This window comes from Thamnophis sirtalis, unplaced genomic scaffold (assembly GCF_051295495.1).
Source record: "Thamnophis sirtalis isolate CommonGarterSnake01/CBP01778 unplaced genomic scaffold, rThaSir2_p1.2 scaffold_3, whole genome shotgun sequence".
Classification (NCBI taxonomy): domain Eukaryota; kingdom Metazoa; phylum Chordata; class Lepidosauria; order Squamata; family Natricidae; genus Thamnophis; species Thamnophis sirtalis.
In genome coordinates, this window is record NW_028261383.1 from 48,934,479 (window position 1) to 48,956,510 (window position 22,032).

The 22,032-nt window shown below is 34.2% G+C and overlaps 1 protein-coding gene across 9 annotated transcripts in view; it reads right to left on the reverse strand.

The window, feature by feature from the left end:
- The window catches only part of FOXP1 (forkhead box P1), a 628,729-nt gene that overhangs the window by 336,538 nt on the left and 270,159 nt on the right, over window positions 1-22,032 (reverse strand). For all 9 annotated transcript variants that reach the window (XR_015695877.1, XM_014054824.2, XM_087708882.1 and 6 more), the window contains one exon: window positions 17,395-17,459. The gene's annotated coding sequence lies outside the window, so the exon portion shown is untranslated. The remainder of the gene's footprint in view (window positions 1-17,394; window positions 17,460-22,032) is intronic.

Here is a 22,032-nt window from a genome sequence, read left to right on the forward strand (position 1 = left end):
AAATCACTCAAAATGGCAATTCAACTCAAAAGAAAAAAAAGTTTTTATTTTGCTTCAAGAATCCCAGATTGAACTTCCCATCCCAGAGTTAAGGTGATGGACATATTAAATCAGCTTTAGAAAATACCTAAAACTTGAATGTTGTTATATCCATACTGAATTGGCCCCAAAGCTGTATACTGGTTCTGTATATGGTTTCATTCCAACAAATCTGGCTTTTGTAATTGTTCCCAAAACAAGTAACTTAGGTGTCTTTAGTTGTTTCTTTCAAAACACTGTATGTCACCCTTGCTTGATTAGCTAGATATTTAGCCTGATTGAATGGGACTATTGAAAGGACCAGAAAGTCCAGGACCAGAAAGTCGCAAAGATACTAAATATCTTTTCAGAGAAAGATATTCAATTTGTTTTCCCTATGTTATGTTTGCTAGCCATTAAGGTTAGCAAAGGGAGCAAAATCACACATAAGCTAGATGTGGAGCAGATGAAGATCTGCAATTCAAAACTTTATGTAAGAAGTCATGCCACGTAAATGCCTAAGTGTCAAGTTAAAGAAAGTGGTTCTTTGGAATGCTTTGGAAAAGGAGGTTATACATCCCAAGAAAATCACTAGAATGATAAAGCAATTTTGAAGGTCTCATGGGTATATAAAAGAAGGAAAGGCATAGGACAAGTGGAAAGCATATATGTAGAAAGTCATAAATGTTTTCCTGTCTTACGACATACAATGACTTCAGAAATGTCTGTTACTTCACATTTCCTAATGGTTCAGGACTTCCTTTAATCAAGGACCTTTCTCCTGATCCATAAACTTCAATTCCCAGCATGCTTTACTTTAAATTCTGGTACCTGAAGTACATACATTTGGAAGGGCACCCAACTTGTGAAACAGGGCATCATCAGGTAGGTATCAGGTATTTGTCTGAAGTGGTGTAGGGTATTCTGCCTAAGCAGGGGATTGGACTAGAAGACCTCCAAGGTCCCTTCCAACTCTGTTATTCTATTTTATTTTAAATATAAGTATACAAAAATAGCATAATATGTACCTTCCATAAGCAGAAATCTTTTAATTATAGCTCATAAAATATTTTGTCCCTATGTTGTCCATATTTTTAAAGTTTCTGCTGGAAAATTAAAGCAACAAAGCAAATATACTAAACAAAGGTCTTGGGGGGGGGGGGCGCAAACAACTTATATATATATATATATATTAGTTGTTCATCAGAATTGAATTGTTTTTTGAATTACAATTGAACCGTAATCTGTAGCTCTGGTAAATCATGAATCATTTTCATAGGGTGTATTCTTATTGTAGTTATAAGAACAATCTGAAATCATAATTGTCAAACCCCTCAGCAATTCTTAAAAAGGTGTAAAGAGATTGCTGCAGTTCAGATATTGGCTACAGAATCAAGAATCAACAAATGTGCACAATATTCGTAATTCTACAGTCTCTTTCTGTACTGAACTATTGAGCTTTTTTTTTTTTGTAGTTTACTACAAAGCTTACTATATAAATCAAGTCATACCCAACCCATCAATTCTGGCAATAGGATTCTAAAAGAACAGTTACCTTCAACTGTAGAACTAATTGATAGTGAAATACCTGGCTACATTTTCCTATACTCCTATCACCTGTAATGTAAGAGTTTTCAATATTTTACCAGGTACATATACATTTGTACTGATATTGAGCCGTGATGCTGCAGTGGTTAGAATGCAGTACTGCAAGCGACTTCTGCTGACTGCTGGCTCTCCTGCAATTTGGGAGTTCAAATCTCACCAGGCTCAAGGTTGACTCAGCCTTCCATCCTTCTGAGGTGGGTAAAATGAGGGCCCCAAATTGTTGGAGACAATATGCTGACTCTGTAAATTGCTTAGAGAGGGCTATAATCCACTGTAAAGCGGTGTATAAGTCTAAGTACTATTGCTATTGCTATGCTATATGGTACCTTCTCATTAATCCCCCATTAATGGTAGGGTGGTAGTAATTTTGAGGAAATTTTACCATGAGCCAAGTAAGGCTAGTTTAACATGATTTCTAAATAACCCTGCTGACAGATATATCATTAACCTCACTGGGATTTGGGGAACCCAACTGGCACTACATGTTTTTTTTTTAATGTTAAGAAATAAAAGAATTTTGGAAAACGCATGCTAATTGGAGGAAATTTATACCTTAGATATGAAACTATTTTACAGTGGTGAAGCTGTCAGTGGCCAAAGCAATGGAATCTAATATAAAAATGCTAAAGTAAACAAGTAGAGAACAGAAGACGACAGCACTGATACAGGTTAGCTAAACCAAAAGGTTAATCAAACTGGCAACCTCAGTTTTATTTGATAGAAAACAGACCCCGGCTAGAATATGTGAGGGCTTCTAATGTTTTTTCACGCACTATAGTGGGGGGGGGGGAATTCTGTTGTGGATGGACTACAGTACAGAGAAATATAAACTTTTCTTTACTTTTTATATACAAAAGACAGGGGAAAAACTGAAGGATACTAAGCATAGCCAAGAATACATATTCTTTTTCTTCATTACAAGAGTTATACTCCGCCTTTTTACCAAATACCCTAGATATCAAAACCTCCAAGAAAGATAGAAAATTATGAAAATCATTGTTAAAAATCCTTTATGTTATTAATTAAAACAAAACACACAGCATCTCACCAAATGTTTGTCAATCCAAATTTGCTTGTACATAAACAAACAAACTGATTTTCTCTGCTAGGGGAATGATAATTCAAAAGAAGCTTTTCCAACTGGCAACAAGTGGAAATGGACACCAATTTATCAAGATTAATATTGTATTTTTTCCTCTTTTACTTTCCTCTTTATTTGAAATAAGTAATGCAAATAAACAGTGCTTTAGTCCTATGTCACTGAGATTTGTTTTATGGTATTCATTATATGTCATTATTTCATTTATGAATGATGTCAGAAAGTAGCTTCTATCAAATCGTAGCTTAATGAATCTTAATATTTCAAGTTCTGGCAAAATGAACTTTGCCCTGGGATGGTCTTCTCTGAGGAAGAAAATAACCAGGAGTGAACTTCTAAACGACCCAATATTTGGATTAATAAAACATATCTTGATATCATGGCTTCTTAAACCATAAAACTCATATGAGACATCAGCAGGAGCTAGTGTTGACAACAATTTCTAGGCCCGTAAAAGATGAACAAACATGTTATGTGGGGTTCATAAATTAAAATCAACTACAACGTGCAAGTAATTAAGTCTTAAAAGATCAAATCTTAAATATAATAAGCCAAGATAGAAAACTATTACTTCCGACAATTTAAAAATAATGGTATTAATCATGCCAAAATTTGCACACATTGGTAGTGAGCTAGGGCATCTGCTTTTCATTCACCAAACCACTCACTCATTGTTTGCTTATAGTTAAAACCTTTTGTCTCAATGCAAAGCGCATAATATTCAACCTCAACTAGGTATTTTTAAAAAATCCATAAGCAAGTGATAACTATTTTCTACGGTTACTGTCTGGATATAATCAAATTGCCATGAGCGCCACGCAACAGGAGATTGTTAACACTACTTTTCAAAAGATATCATACAATCATATTCCCATTTTTTTCTTTGCAGAATTCAGTAAAACAGAGTCATGAAGACAGTGGCTGACTTTAGAATTCTATGAATGAGGTAAGGTGATTCCACATTAAAAAGCCTTTTCTGGAAGTACCCATTTTATGGAATATCTTCAAGTTCTGCAACATTTGGAATCTTCCTCCAATCGGGCATTGATCTTCTTCTGCAGATTGTACAGAGTGTGTGTGTTTGAGATGTAAGAGATCAAGTACCTTGTACTTTTCAACATTTTAATTAGCTTTTCATATACACAGTGGTAATGATCAATCAGATTCTAGAATGGTACTACCATCTTTGAGCTTCTCTGACAATCTAAACCAACACTGAGGCTGTCATAATACTACTACAGTTTTTTTATGATGACATAGAAACTGAATACAATGCAATTGTATCAAATGAGAAAGATGCCAAATATAAGATCATTAAGTTTGCTATACAGGTAATAACAAAGAATTTTAATGGGGTGTCATACCTTATAAAAGATTTGTCACTGACATAGACCAGATTTTACATTGTGTTTATGCACCTATCAAGTATCAAATAAATATAAAGGATATTTAAGAGAGAAAACAAGTAGCCATTTTTGCCTTCTAATCTGATAAAATAGTAAATTCCTCTGCTATCTATGATCTCACTTCCTGTTCATACTGAATGCCAAAAAAGCAATTGTTTTACTAATTTTAGTAATTTTACTAATATTTTACTAACATCTTATTTCTTCTTTGTTAAAAAAATGTATTGTGGATGAGCAAATCATGGGACCACTGCACTATTGACAGAACAAATATTATTAAATTCTGAATTACCATATTTTCTGGAGTATAAGACGTACCGGACTATAAGACACACCAAGATTTTGAAAAGGCAATTTTTTTAAAAAAAGTTTTTGCACTCTGCAGACCTCCCAAAAACAGCCCGTTTCCCCCCCCAAAAAAGGGCATGAATAGCCCTTAGGAGGCTTGTAGAGTGCTCCTGGGGGGTGGAGTGGGCAAAAAACGAGCAAAAAATGGACCGCTTTTTCGTGAAAACAGGCCTGTTTTTTGTTTAAAAAGCGGGCATGCATAGCCTTTAGGAGGCTTTTAGAATACTCCTGGGGACTGGGGCAAAATTGAGCAAAAAGCAGCTCATTTTTCATTCATTTCTGCCCTTCCCAGCACCCAGGAGCACTCTGAAAGCCTCCTAAAGGCTATGCATGGCCATTTTGGTGAAGGGAGCGGGGTTTCAGGAGGCAAAAAATGCTCTATTCAGTGTATAAGATGCATCCAGATTTTCAGCCTCTTTTTTGAGGGAAAAAGGTCCATCTTATACTCCAAAAAATACAGTAACCCTGATAAGGAGACTTAGGATCTTGAGCATGAAAGAAACTCCTGTTGTAGAAGATGACACACATAAACTAAAAAATAATAATGCTAATGACAAAATACTTTGCTTGATATGGATGAACAGTGATCTACAGCTAGAGTAGAACCATTATCACATGCCAAATATTTCTTAGCCAAACATGCATGAAACATAACTTTTCCATTTGTGAAACTATTTTCTGACAAACAGCAACAAAAGTCTAAAATTGCAGTCCTGGTGTTCTCATGCCACTATATCTGGATCAGCATCAACATACATAAAAATGCCTTCTATTTTATGTTAACAAACTTTGAAGAAGACATGAAAAAAGGCCAAAAGTAAACAGAATAAATGTTACTTCCTAACAAATAAATAAACTATCTTGACTCAAATAATAGTACTGAAGAATGCATATGTCCACATTCACTTATGGTTTAGTAGAGACTGTATGTCTCTGTGAACACTATTATAACTTGACATTTGAAATTTTGTTGGACTATCATGTCTTTTTTATAACATTTTTATATGCTATAAATTTTCTTGGAAACTACCTTTGATAAGGCAGCCTAAGTGGACAAATCTAACATTTAAATACATTTTACACATAAAGATTACATCTGTGAAATGATTCAGATTTGATTCTAAAAAATGTGCTTTGTTTGGATCATGAACATAGCACTTGTCATAAATTCTTTAAAGCAGCTTTACCTTTTAATGAATCCCTATGAAAGGTGGTTACAATGTGGTTAACAAGTGCCTTTTATTCCATGAATTTTCCAAAATTCAATTCTTAATGTGAACAGTCCAACAAGTTTATAAATATCACTGAAAAATATGGGTTTAAGATACTCTTGTTTTGCAGAAAAGTTAAGTCAAATGAAAAGCAATAAAAATAAACTGAGTTATAATCTTTGGAGATTGAGTCAATTATACAAATTGTTAACAATATATAAATTTAACAAAATATTAAAATAAAATTAAAAAATAAAATTATTTTAAGGTCAATTGTGATTTTTCCATCATAATAATACAGAAAATACATGAAAAAGATTTCAGATTATTTATTTAATCATTTAAATTCTTATTCTAGGATTTATTCTACAAATTAATTTCACCTTAGAAGTTTTGTTTCAAGTTTATCTAAAAGTTAAAATGGCTATTCTCAAAACAAACAACAAAATTCACACAAACAGACACAAAAATAGACATATGATTTCATAGAAGCCTTTAGCAATTTAAAAAATCAACATAAAAATTCAGAACATTAATTATACTCAGGTCAACAAATTAATTTGGTGAAATCTTTAGCAGAGATTTTTCTAAACAACAATTTCAAATCATATGTAGCTATAATATAATGCATATTATGCATAACTTCATAGAATCGCTCTTGTGATCCCGCCCCCATTTTTAAAAAATTAAAGGTTCCAATAACCACCATAACCACCAGCATAGCCAATGCTATTTTATCAATAATTTTTATCAAAAATTTAGTTACATGTTTTGTAGTTCTTTTCAGTTTCTTTACATGCAACAACCAAATATTTGAAATCTTTATTGAATTTGTTACATGAAATTAGAATATTATCATGTATAAAAACTTTAACAGTATTATTAAACATGTTTTTTTTTCCTGTAGAACCTCAGAATCTGACTTTAATGTGTTATTTTGAAGACAGATTGAATAGAGAAACAACTTAGAATGCATGGATTTAACTTTCGTAGGCCTGACCTAGTTAATAATAAGTTTTAGTTCTGGTTTCACTGGAAAAATCTTGTAGTAAATTGTTCCATCTGTTGAACTACATAAGACTTAACAGTGTTCAAATTTGGCTGGCTTTAAAATAATTATTTGGGAATGGAGGGGGGAAGAGAAGGAATATACTAAAATAATACTTCAAATTTAGAAATAATTGAAAGAAAATGCTTTTTCAATGTTTGTTCCTCTTTTCACACTGAAATCAGCTTTCTTTTAAAAAATCAGAAAATTTAGAATATCAAATATTTATTATAGGAATCTAAAGAAAGATCATTCTACTTTAATGAACAATCAGTAACACTAATAGTATTCATCATAAATAAAGACAATCAAAGTTACTGTATTTAAATTGTCCAAATGTAATATTCTAACGTCAATAGCATCACTTAAATTAGATTCACTCATCTTTTCCATTACATTCCTCTACTCCTGTAGGTTTAGTGCCTATTCTCTACAGGATGAAAGTTAGCCAGTAAATTTGCAGCCCAATACAATTTAGTAAGTGCTATATATGTGATATTTTTATTTTCCAGTAGACTTGAGGGAGGGGCCACACGTGGGATATTCCGAAAGCCTGATTGGTCCAAAGACTGAGGGAAATTTCTTTTAACCTACTCTTTTCCCTGTTGGCTCCCAGTTCCTCTCAGTCTTTGGTCCAAACAACTGCTTTGGTTCCCAGTATTTCATTGAGAAAAATTAGGTAAATTTTATATTTTTACTGATTCGATCCATTGGACATTCTAAATTCCTAAAACAGCTGCTGCCTTGCAGGGAAAGGGTCCGCTGTCCCGCTGCGCATTGAGGGAGAGCTAATTGGCTTTCCTCTCTCCTCTTGTAGCACTGGGAGCTCTGACCGATTCCCGGAACTACGGGGGTATCGGGCTCCTTATAGCAGCTACATGGGTGAGGCTCCAAAGCGGGAAGTGCCATTTGGGCTGGCGGCAGTTTCCATTTCCCAGCTGTGCGCCCTTCAATCGAGCCGTGATATTTTTATTTTCTGAAAAAACCATGAGGGCAATTCTATTCTCAATCAATTCAAGATGGAAATGTTGATACAGTAGTTATTTAAGAGTTAAGTAGTGGATTATGATGAATTCTACATTCTAAATTTAGGACTATTTGGACCAATCTGATAACTCATTGAGTTGAATCACAGATTTCCAAAATTTCTAGAACCAGTTTGAATTTTGGTAAGAATTTGAGAAAAATCCAGAGCTTTTCAGTAGTACGGAAAGGAAGACACTGTTTCCAAAAAGAAACAAAAATGGAGACCCCCAAAAAGACATTCAAAAGGCACTTTACAAAGTACAGGGACCTAAGAGAATGTACTTGTAATTAGAAAACTCTTTTTAAGCAGTTGTACAAGTGTCCTTGAGGACAATTGTTCACATATTGAGAAGAGACTCTTCCTCTGCATCAGTGCATTCTATGAAGGGCCCCTTTCAAATGTTTTGCACAGCTCTAAAAACAACTTTTGCCTGGAAAGAGATAAAAGAGAAGTGGTTTAAAGATCCACAGGAAGTGGTTCATCAGAGGTTCTCCAATCATAGCTCTTGAGGGTGGGATTCTCATTCTAATAAAGTCATGGGGACTTTCATTTCTTGTTAAAAATAGGCGCAAAGCTCTAAAACACCTACACTTGACCTTCTATAATTAGACAGAACCTCTATAGCAACTGCGCTTTGCATAGACATTATATAGACAAGCATAGGAAAAACCTTCTGCATCTATCAATGTGTAGGTTTAATCTCTAAAGAAGAGATTAAATAGTCTATCAATTTCATCAAATTATATCAAAAAGCAACAGGATTTTTTATTTATAGAAAATCAAAATTAAAAGGTTATCTGCAAAATGCGGAGTGCTTGGAGCTCTCTGTGCTTCGTTTTTTTCCCCTTGAGGACATTTCATTAGCCAAACTAGGTAATGTCATCATATGTAAGAAAGCAACCAAGTTCAGAGAGCACTAAGGACCCCTCGATTCAACCCTGAGCTGCAAATATTCTCCTTTATTGGCAGGTAGGCTACAGAATTATGTAAATCGAGAACTACCAGAAGTAAAGGTACGATTTCGAAGAAGCAGAGGAACTAGAGATCAAATTGCCAATCATGGAGAAAGCTAGGGCATTCCAGAAAAACATCTACTTCTACTTCATTGACTATGCTAAAGCCTTTGATTGTGTGGATCACAAAAAAATTGTGGCAAGTTCTTAAAAAGATGGGAGTACCAGACCATCTTATTTGTCTCCTGAGAAATCTATATGCGGATCAAGAAGCAACAGTGAGAACTGAACACGGAACCATGGATTGGTTCAAAATTGGGAAAGGAATCCAGAAAGGCTGTATACTGTCACCCTGCCTATTTAACTTATTTGGAGAGCACATCATGAGAAAGGTGGGGCTAGATGAATCAAAAATTGGAATTAAGATTGCCAGGAGAAATATTAACAACTCAGATATGCAGATGATACCACTCTAATGGCAGAAAGTGAAGACGCACTAAAGAGCTTCTTGATGTGGGTGAAGAAGGAAAGTGAAAAAGTTGGCTTGAAACTCAACATTAAGAAAACTAAGATCATGGCATGTGGCCCTCCCAATTCCTGGCAAATAGATAGGGGAAAAATGGAGGTAGTGACAGATTTTCCTGGGAAGGAAAGCTATGGCAAATCTAGACAGCATCCTAAAAAGCAGAGACATCACCCTTCCAATAATAGTATAGTCAAGGCTACGGTTTTCCCAGTTGCAATGTATGGCTGTGAAAGTTGGACCATAAGGCAGGCTGAGCACCAAAGAATTGAGGCCTTTGAAGTGTGGTGCTAGAGAAGACTCCTGCGAGTCCCTTGGATGCAAGACGATCAAGCCGGTAAGTCCTAGAGGAGATCAACCCTGACTGCTCTTTAGAAGGCCAGATCCTGAAGATAAAACTCAAATCCTTCCTTCCTAGAAGGAAGGACTCATTGGAGAAGAGTCTAATGCTGAGAAAGACTGAGGGCAGAAGATGAAGGGGACGACAGAGAATGAGGTGGCTAGATGGAATCACCAAAGCAGTAGGTGGCGCAGTGGTTAAAATGCAGCACTGCAGGCTACTGCTAGATCAGCAGGTCAGCGGTTCAAATCTCACCGGCTCAGGGTTGACTCAGCCTTCCATCCTTCCGAGGTGGGTAAAATGAGGACCCAGATTGTTGGGGGCAATATGCTGACTCTCTGTAAACCGCTTAGAGAGGCCTGAAAGGCCTATGAAGCGGTATATAAGTCTACTGCTATTGCTATTGCTATTGCTATTGCTAAATGGACTCCAAAGTATGGTAGAGGACAGGAAGGCCTGGATGAACATTGTCCATGGAATTGAGATGGGTTGGACAAAACTTTGCAACTAACAACAACAACGCTGCTCAAGAGATGTCATAAAGCTTTTATTTCTTCAACTTCAATCAACATTTAATCCTCTGAAGGATTTTAATTTGATTAATTTTCTGAAAAATTCTGAAATAGTGCATTGGATTTGAAGCACAACTTTAATTTACCTATTTATTTAAAAACAGTTTATAAGCAATTAAAGTACTAAGCATTAATCATAGATGAAAATGGTAAAAAACAAAAAAATCCCATTAATTTATAAAGCAAATGAGAAGGTGAAACTGTGACTACGCTCTTATTTCAACTTGCCTTTTCTTTGCAGGCATATAAATGTTGCAAATGCAAGAATTGGTTGTAAAGTTACTTTTTCATCACCATCATAAAACTGCAAATAGTGGCTAAATGAGGCAATTACTAAATGTACAACTTGTCACTATACATACAACTTTCATACAAGAAAGGACTAAGTAGTGAATCTTTAACCAATGCTGGTAACTGTAAGCATGTCACACATTTCAGAAGGAACAATATTACAAAAGGAAAAATGCGTCACTACTTAATACAGGTAGTCCTCGACTTATAATGGTTCATTCAGTAACCATTCAAAGTTACAATGGCACTGAAAAAAGTGACTTACGGCCATTTTAACACATATGACGGTTTCAGCATTCCCATGGTCACATGATCAAAATTTGGATGCTTGGCAATTGGTTCATGTTTATAATAGTTGCACTGTCCCTGAGGAATGTGATTGCCTTTTGCAACCTTCTGGCAGTCAAAGTCAGTGGGAAAATAAGATTCACTTAACAACCGTGTTACTAACTTAACAACTACAATGATTCACTTAACATCTGTGGCAAGAAAGCTTGTAAAATGGAACAAAAATCACTTAACAAATGCCTTGCTTAGCAACACAAATTTTAGGCTCAATTGTGGTCATAAGTCAAGGAATTCCTATAGTAGTTTATTATTAGACTGTTATTTATAAACTTTCAAACTTTACAAAAGTAAATGAATATTTGGTTAGGAAGTATTCATTTTACTTTGGAAAGAGTTGCATTTCCTCTAAAAATTCACATTTTACTTTTCAATCAATTGTTATCACTATGGAAACTGTTACCTTTGGTGGCTTTGAAAACCTCTTATTAGTTTAGACTGATACAACAACTATTAGCTCCATATGGACAGAGATAATCTTGCAGCAACCCATGCATGCTCTGGTAATATCCGATTTGAAATACTGTGGTGTGTTATAAAATACTTGGTTAACTTATTCCTTCCATATTCACTGGCTAGTCTGTTAGGTTTGCTCTCCCTCACCCAATACATAATGAAGCTCATCTGGTACTTCTGATAGCATTTTGATACTGCCAAGTATTTTTCTTTATCTGGGATTTTTCCTCTGGTTCACACTACTGTTCAACATCTTGCTGTACTTTTTCTTGTTTTTCTTGTTCACTATTTTTCATAATTCTTGTTTACATTCAATTTGTTATATTATTGCCTAGTGAATTTTGTATAGCTGCAAGCAAACAAGCAATATCCATATATCATTTCCTGAACACTCGTATTTAATGTTGCAGTGTAAAACTAATACTGTAAAAATCAGATACATCTAGAAAAGACCAAATTTTTCTCAACTTTGTGAATTCTAAATAACTTTTACAACAGCTCTATTATTCCCACATTATGTGAAGACTGGAATACTAATGAAATAATATAAGCAATGTAATCTAAGTTATTTTGAGAACATCTGGCTGGAGAAACAGAATAATGAAAATGCAAAATCAGTGTAATGTAGATTTAAAAAATTGCACAGGGCAGACTTAAATCGTAAGATGCCAATATATCCAAAAGTCAATTTTATTTATACTGAAAAAAGCACACTTTTAAAAAATGCAATCTGGAATCTTAGTTTATACTGCTAGTTTGCGGGCGTCTTGTGAAATTTCAAATGTAAGTTTAAAATTCTATACACTTTAAGTATGAAAAGCCGGAAAACTAGAATAATGGAAAAAATAATTCTGTATTAGTTACATTTAAATATATGGTGAACATCTATCCACTTTCATGGTTTTGCTGATAAATATACTGTGCAGATAGTCCAGTGGTGGGTTCCGGATCCCCTTGCAACAGGGCAGGGCGCCAACCCCATGCACGCGCGCATGTGTACCCACTGCCTGCGATGCTCCAGCTGCTCAGCAGAGTATTGCACAGGCGCTGTACATTTTGTGCGCGTGCGCAAACGCCCCAATCGGCTCAAATAGCAGTAAGGAGTGTGGCCGGGCGGTGGGCCCTCCAGAGCACCATACCAGAACGGTACCTGGTGCTCCCAGCAGGCACTGGTACTGGGGCATACCGGTCATATCCCACGACTGAGATAGTCCTTGACTTACAACAATTTGCTCAGTGACAGTACTTACTTCACTTATTTACAATGCACTGAGAAAAGTAACTTATGACCATTTTTCACACTTATGACTGTTGCAGCACCCCCCCCCATGATCATGTGATTTACATTCAGATGCTTGACAACTGACTCACATTTATGACTGTTGCAGTGTCCAAGGTCATATGATCATCTTTTGCAATCTTCAGACAAACAAAGTCAATGGGAAAGCCAGATTCACTTTAAACCGTGTTACTAATTTAACAACTACAGTGATTCATTTAACAAATATGACAAGGAAAGTCATAAAATGGGGCAAACTCACTTAGCAAATTTCTCACTTAGCAACATAAATTGCTAAGGTTGCAATTGCTAAAATTTTGGGTTCAATTGTGGTGGCAAGGTTTCATGGTGTTTCCATCCCAAAATACATTTAAAAAATTGCAAAAAAACCTCAAGAACTGTCTTAACAGAGTATTTATTTCCTTAAGCAGCATCCATATATTTCCTGACAAATGGGCTCGAATTTTACACTTCTAACCAAATCAATCATTGTAACAATGAAGTTCACTGTAGCTTTATACACTGTACTGATGTGAACAAAGTGTATGTGTAGGAAACTGAAAGACTGATTATGTGTCATCAATTTGGTATCAACCAAGCAGGTGTAGACCTTCACTGGGATGATTAGCCCCCAATCTTACTCTTTAGTCTATTCTTAATATTGGTGATGGTCTCCTTTTCTTTCTTTATACCTTTTCACAATGAACTCTTGGAAGCAGTTGGATATTTGCAGAACATAGACAAAATAAGATAATTTGAATTGTCATTTTTACTTCAAGAGAGAATTCTGGTTTGATTTGTTCTGCCATTCATTTCTTTGGTTATCTATGATATTCTCAGGAGTCTTCACTACTGCAGTGTCTCTCCATTGTCAGTTCTAAGATTGGTTGTTCTACATGTTGTCATTAGTTTAGCCTTATTTATATTTAATCTTAATCTCATTTTTTCTCACCATGCTCCTTGAATTTCATTACTAAAGCACAGTTGTAAAAACACTGGACTAAGATTAAAAACAGACAGAGAAGGTTTCTATCACTTCAGTGCCTTCAATATCAATCCATGAAACTGGTTGCTGTACTTGTTCTCATTAGTTTATAATCTTAATCCTTCAGTTTTTTTCTGTGCTTTTTGACCTTTGTTACTGGAGTGCATAGATCATTTCAACTATCAGAATAGGATTATCAGCATAAAATAGGTTATTGAAATTTCTTCTTCAATTTTGAAATTCAATTTTCTTTAATCTTTTTAATCAATTTCTATCTGTGCAATGTGGTTCAATGGAACTTTCTTCTGACTTTTGGAAACTTCAGTTGTTTTTCCTTATCTGTTTCGATCTTAAATGTCTTCATAGATGTTTGCTTGTAATACTGTTTCTGGTCTCTTCTAAAAATTATTTGGTAAGTTTCTTCTTGTTTATTTTCATTGGCTTTGGCTTTTTTTTCTTCTTCTTGGCAATTTTCAGTATCTGTTACCTGTTACCTGTTACAGTTAGCATTCTTCCGTGTCTTGCTCTTTGGCAGTCCCTTTTGATATTCATCCTTAATAATTTATTTTGATTTCATCCCTCAGTTCTTGTGGTTCCATATGAATGAGCTCCAGGGCTTCAAAGTGATTCCTGATATTCTCCTTGAAAACGTTGAGTGTAAGCTCAAGATCATATTATGGACATTGTTTTTAGCGTGACTTGGAAATTGCTCATAAACAAATTATGATCAACCAGTTCCTGGCTATGTCTTTGCTGTTGTAACTCAGTTTTTCCTCTCCCTTACACCAATAACACAGCCTCTTTAAACTGTGTGGGTATCGTGATGTCCATTTATATACGGATTATTTTATAAACGGTATAAATCACTGGAATGGGAGAACCTTTTAAGTCTGTCTCCTGCTTAATTTCTCTTTCCTTCACCATTTATTCCAATTAAGTTTTCCTCCTTAACATTTCCAACTTTATCTGACTGTTGCCTTAGTTGTGGCTTTTCCTCCTTATTCCTTCTGTCTATTACATCATTGTGCTCCTGCCACAAGAGGTATCCTGGCAGGATTTGAAGGGAATGCATGATGACAGAAATTAATATACCAGTTTAATATGAGTTGTATCTCATTCTGTATTTACAATGTACCAGATTTAAAATCTGGCTTGTTCAGAAGGCTGGGAGGAGGAGAAATATGTCACAAACCTAGACAAGCTACTACACAAGAAGAGGCATTAATGATGTTGTGTAAGGCACCTTCGTGTATTTATTTTCTCAGCACAGTCATGGAGCTACATCATGAACACTGCCCTCTTCAGTTCTATGCCTTCTTCCAAGTTCTGCCTCACACAGAGACTATGCTAACATTTTAGTAAATGCACAGCTAAAGAGAATGAGACTACAGCATGATCATCTCTGTGTCTATACAGATAGTCCTCGACGTATGACCACAATTGAGTCCAAAATTTCTGTTGCTAAGTGAGGCATTTGTAAAGTGAGTTTTGCCCCATTTTATGATGGTTTTTTTGCCACGATTGTAAAGTGAATCACTGCAATTGTTAAGTTAGTAACAGGGTTATTAACCGAAGTCGGCTTCCCCGTTGACTTTGGTTGACAGAAGGTCGCAAAAAGAGATCACAACAGCCTGGGACACTGCAACTGTCATAAATATGAGTCAGTTGCTAAACATTTTAATCACATCACCATGGGGATGCTAAATGTGAAAAATGGTAATAAGTCATTTTTTTTCAGCATCCTCGTAATTTTGAATAGTCTCTAAATGAACTGTTGAAGTCGAGGACTGTACATAATTATTTCATGTGCTTTAATTGTATGAAGGTGCCCTGAACATTACCACGCTCCTATCATCCCTGCTTGGAAAGAAAAAGAAGATGGCCAGCAGCAAATTTACATTAAATTACAGTGGCAATGGATAGCAATGAAAAGACTTGAAGATAAGATTTTGTCAACTGTTTTTTCTGACAGTATTTTCCCTTTCATACATCAAAGAAATAACACACAGTTGTGTAAAGCAAGCAACTGCACTTTCCTCCATTCTGGCTTCTTTGTTCTGCTCTATAGAGATTTACTCAAGTTGAATCATCTAAGTTTCATGGTTAGTCAAACATGGAAATAGTACTTCGAAGTGGTTCCTTTAGTACAAAATGGAAACTATCATAAATGTGGTTTCTGAATATCTTATTGTATGTCAACCTTTATTGTTCATTCCATAATTACAGGTGTTTTTAAATATATTCCATTTATTGAACTTATTAATAGTTTAAATGCTATTGAAACCTGCTGAAAACCTTGATGTCACTTACCAACAATTAAATCAATCAATACTTTAACCAGAGTGATAATGTAAACCAAAACAGGGTTGATAAATGCATCATACTTTTCCTATAATGCAAAAGCAACTTTGTGAACTCTCACCATATCATATTATTTTGAAGAAACAGCTCTCGAAATAATATTTTTCTCAACATAAAAACACAAGCAGCAAGCCTGCATTTAGTCTTTAGATAAATATATTGTTTTAGATATTTTCAAAATAAATATTTAATATTATAAAAATTATATTTACAATTGAATTTTAGCAAATATCATATAATATATAAATGGTTGGTCCCTTTAGAAAGAACAGTATAATACAATAAAGTGAAGAATAGTACATTTGTAATGCAAAACAATATATAATAATGTAGCATAAGGAGACAACATTGGCCCAGATGGACATATCCCTGTTTGACTATCAAATTCCTTGTTTTTTGTTCATTTAAACAAGTTAAAGATAAAGTATGGTGAAAAAAATATATTAAAGCCTATTAGATGGCAAGTAGTGACTTCACCAGCTTTTATTCTGGTAAAAAGATGTTTCCTGTCTGACCACAGCCACCGGAAAACCTTTTGTATAAAATATCCAGTATTCCCACTGACTTCCAAAGATGGTCCCTCCTGTCATATAGTCTACATTCATGCGCATTTCAGATTATATTAAGATCCAATGTAAAGCAGAACAACAACAGTGCTTACTTTTAGATAGTGTTTCCTAAAGGAAATATTTCTGCATGTACTAAGATGGAAAAACTATAGGTTTCTTTACACAGCGCTGATACCATTACGAAGACAAAGACATTAATCGTTAACTATTCAAGAGGCACACCTATACACAAATAGATTTTAAAAGTATACCAAAATTAGAGAGAAACAGGAATACTCTAAAGCAAAATTAGCTTCACTCTGGTTCTCATCAAGAACTTTTGAAAATAGTTGTGAACCGCAGGAAGCAACCTATTGTACAAGATTAACCTGAGATCTTAAGTCTCCTTGATTTCAATCAAAGTTACTTTGAATCAAATGTTCCATGGATTTCAGCCTTAGGCTATTCTCCTGTGTAAATTTGCTTGAAATGAGTGAGTGATATTTCTTTTATGAGTACAACCCAACCATCCTACTCACTGCTTCTTTTAGAGGAAAAGATTCTGCCATATCTCATAACAAACTTAACAAACTTAACAAACTTGCTTACCAATCAAGCCTATGACAAAGTCTACACGTAATATAAACTAAACATAACAACAAAACTTTTATAATGTTTTATAAGGAGTGAATTGCAAGGCGACTACTCTTAACATTAAGAAGAAATTTTCACTGAAAACATATACAGCATTCCACAGCATAAGTATGATTTTAATACAGTTGTAGGATAGTCTACTAATTTTGATTTTTATCATACTGACGCTCTCATTCTCATTTTATTCCTAGATAGGAATGTCAGGAAATGTAAACATTGTAGATGTCTGTGTGAAGAAGTGCTTTTATGGACAAGCAGACCAGCAAGGTAAAAATGCAATAAAAACCAAGTAAGAAAAAAATATGGATTTTTTTAAATTTACCTTTTCAGAAACGTCTGTCAAGCAATCTTCAGGTTCAGCAGATCCCAAAAGTCACTCTTCTTACCCTGAGGACAAAATGGATACCACAATGAGTCTGGCTGATCAGAAGTAGTGACAACACTAAAGATATTTTCATTGGCACCATTAACAAGGACAAATGTAAACAAAATAACAAATGAATCCAACTGTGTTTAATGGTGAATGATTTTCAGAGAGAGCTAATAAAAGTTGACTGTCACAAGATAGACAGTTATCAGTACCAGCCGCTGAGAAGCTTTGTTCAGCAAACAAAACAGTCTTTGGGAGCAAAGAAAAACTCTGAAGATGAGACCCACTTTGTTCTTTAGCGCAAAGTTTCCTAATCTCGCTGGCTAGCCATTTATTTTTACTTAAGGAATATATTACTCTGATTCCTTTGTTCTCACAGATACGGTTACATTTGGGTTCATCTCTTTGTATCCATGTACCGAATCTAATTCTTTTATCTTTTTATTCTTTTATTTTTTTTATCATTACAGCGGTTCTTTTTGTTGTTGTTGCTTTTGTTTACCCTTCCCCAGATTATATTTTTTCATTATTTATTTATTATAACTATTATTATTGCTTTGAGTTACACAACAAATTGATTGTCCCCATCCTTTTATGTAAAGTGCTCATTCTCTCTTATGCAAAAAGAATGTAATTCTTTTAAAAAACACAATGTTCGGCCATTTTCTTCAGGGTCTAAGTTAGAAACTGTTTATTTGCCACAAAGATAAAACTAATAATAGTATCTTGACTAAATATAAAATGTCTTCTAGGTTATTTGACAGACAGTACTAATTTCAAGTACAATACAGTGAATGCAAAACATTTAATTTTTATAAAATTTAGGGAGTATCTGGTTACTGTACAATTGTTTCAATTAAATATGGGCCGTTCTATTAATTCATTGAAAATATATCTAATACGATATAAGCTGACTTCCATTTGCATGGTAATATTTCCTTGCTTGGCCTCCTTTGATAATACATGCAATATGATATTACCTGCATATTATCACCCTTTCCTTGATATATATTTCATATCCCAGTTTTTTTTATTACGGATCTTTGTTTTACCTTTTTTAATTAGATAAGACAAATAAATATATGCAATTGACCTATATTAAATGCATACATCTCCTGATAATCCCATCTTCATTTTAGAAGTACAGAAAGTTTTCTAATATTGGCTGCCATCTCTTCCTTTTAACTTAGCAAAGTTTGCCATTGTAGTTGTTAAATATGATCTATGACTTACTGTGTTATGTGGGTTCAACCAATCAGCAAATAATGATTACACTAATAAATAAATAATATTTACCCATTTATTAGTGTAATCGTCATTTGCTGTTGACTCATTGTGATTCTCTGGACAAATCATTGCTTGACAAGATTTCATAATTGGTTTGCCACTGAGTTCTTCTTCCTGCCCCGAGAAGAGAGAATTGTCCAAGGTCTCACTTGGCTTCATGCCTAAGGTATGACTAGATATCATGTTCTTCTAATTTCTAGCCCATTGCCTTAACACGTTCTGCTACATGTCTTTCTTGAGAATGGATTGGTACCCTCATTGCTAGTCTTCTGGAAAATATTAGAGTTTCTTCAAGCAATGAATTGTTACTTAGCACTTTTATGACTGCTTAAGTTTTTATTTGTCTTTATAATTTAATATTGTAAACCACCAAGAGTCATCTCTGTTGAATCTGGTAGTATATAAACACAACAAACAAACAAAGCAGCTATTTACTAGATTAAGCTAATAAGCCAGTTAGCATGATGTGACTTAGCTTTTCAATCCAATATCAAAGAGAGTAGAGTTAGTTGACCATCTACAGAATATTACAGGAGAAGGACCTTTTGATATTCTGAAAAGTGAAGCCATTGTGGGTAGGGATGGGAGAAGAGTAGGCTTTCCTCAAATTAGATACACTTTAATTGGACAATTTCATAATGCAATAGGAAGTAGTAGATTTGAGCACAAAACATAATGGTTAGTACAATCCTTATATTGGGCACCACTTAATAGTGGCTGCCTTTTGAAATGATTGTAGCTTCCATATATTCTTACAAGCAGGGTCCTATATACTGTAGTAATCTATATATATATGATACGATTTAGGTATGAGTAACTGTTGCCAGATCAAACTTACTCAGAAACTGGGAAACTCAACATAGCTTGCAAAAACAGCATTACGTCCTGGAAAACAACCCACTACTGAGGCAACATGAAAAGGTATTACAGTAATAGTTTCCTTGGACTTATGGGTGGGAAAGGATTAGGGTCAAATAGCAATCACTGTTTCATGGTTATTCACAAGGAAGCTTTAGAGAACTTTCCTAAACAGTTTTCATTATAAAATAACAGAAGGGACAAATGGAAAATAGAACATCAAAGCCAATGGTCATGGTGGTAAAAATCTAAAACATTCTTCTAGAAAAAAATGATCAACAAAAATTGTAACCATCACAGTATTACAATATTGCCCCTAAAGACTAATCCTAGCAAATAATTCAGAAGGATATCTTCATCAATTGTTTCAAAAGCTACTGGGACAAAAAAAAATCACTATTACTTCTTAATAAAAATGAATCTAGATGATTAGCAATACCCAAATGTGTTTGGTCAAGACTTACCTATTGTTATTTAAATGAATAAAATATACTAAAATTATTTGAAAGCAACATTATGTATAGGAACATAAAGTTTATAAAAGCACATTGTATACTGGAACGATAAAATGTAAATGAAAGATAGAAAGATAATAAAATGGGATTCTCCTAATTAAATTCAAAAGAACCATTTTTAAGTAAAGTAACCTGCATGAAAAATTATTGTAATGCTGAAGCATTTGCCCAATTATATCAGATTCTTCTCTCACTTAAGTCAATGATAAAAGGAAATGACTGGCTCCCTTCTTTGTTTTTGTAATTTTGAAAATGTGACAATACTGGATGATTGTGTTTAAAAAAAACCAATAGTATTAAAATAATAAAATTATATATTTAAAATATTTAATTATTTTATATAGAGTACAATAATAGTGTAATTCAGTGACATCAGTCCTTTTTTTATATTTAATTGTGCTCATTTCCTAGCAATCTATTTCAGATTGTATCCAAATTTAAACTGTAATCCTGAAAATTTTAATGAGAGGCAAATCCCATATGTCACACTTTGTCTTACTTCCAAGTAAACATGAATATGTTACATTGTTCTTGTGCAAATCTGAAGTGATAATTTTCAGAGCAGGATTAAGTCATCTTATTTGAGAAATAATAGCTAAAAGAAAGCTTAAATATAAATCTTGTTTATAGTGCAACCACACTGAACTACCCTTAAAAGGTATTTTTCTCAGTAGATTTTATTTTCTATGATTTAATATAATACATCAGAGCTCACCCTTGTGGAAGTCTGGAAGACCACAATATATTCTCTAAAAGTTATCAACGATGCAATCAAAAGATATGCTAAACACCTATCTGACAGTTCTTAGGAAATCAAGTAATAAATCTTAAACATTTCCTTCTCTTGTACTATCTAGCCATTAATACCATCTTCAACCCCATAGCAATTGTGTTAGAATTATTCCATTAACGCTTCTATTAAAATTAAAACAAGTTTTAAACAAGAGGGGGGAAAAACTTCTAATTTACTCCGTAAAGGTTCGATTTAACTTGTATGATATAAGCTTTTAGGTTTCAGCTTTACAGTGTATGTGATATCTGATATAATAAATACATTTGCTGACATATCCAATACATTCCTTTCTTATATTAAAATTCCAGTTTGTTCTCAGGTTTTGACACAATATACATTTTATTGTTCTACCAATATGTCTAATACCATAGCATGAATATTTTATTGCATAAAGCTGTACAGTCCTCTCTTCCAGCCACTTTTAAATTCCAGTGAATTTAACAGTTTCACTCTTGATGTTAAGGAGGAAGAGGGACGTTACACAAGGAAAAACTTTCTAGTATTCCTGTCTTTCTGGCAAATTTGCTTCTGCTTCCAGGCGACCCATAACGTAGAAGCCTAGGATTTATTTATTTTTTCAGAATTGGCAGATTATTCTCTTACCTTCCCGCAAAGCAATAACCTTGGCTGTGGTCATGTGAAACTATCTTTGAGGTATCCCTTTACTGCCTTTAAACACCGAAGCAATAAAAACAATATTTGCTCTTGTACCTTTGAAATTGTAACAAAAGCTTTGTTTTAGCATTTACCACAGTGTGCAATAAGAGTTAATAATCAAATCTGTCCCAACCCCCACAAATGTTAAACAAAAAGATAAAAGAAATGCAAATAGCTATTGTCATGGAAAGTTAAAGTACCTGTCTGTATTTTTAAGTGAAAACTATTATCTCTATCAATCAAAATTTAAGAATACAATAGCGCTAATCACATAAGGCGCTTTGACTGAGGTGCTTTTTCCTCATAAAGAGACTATAAAAGTAATACATTTACAACTAGATAAGCTATTTACAATGTTGCTATTAAAAAAAACTTAGGAATCTTATTGTTAATAAAATGTCCCCGAGTTTGTGTGTTATTCTGCACTAAAAAAAAGAAAAACCCAGCAAGTCTTTACACATTTTAATAACACTGATGCAA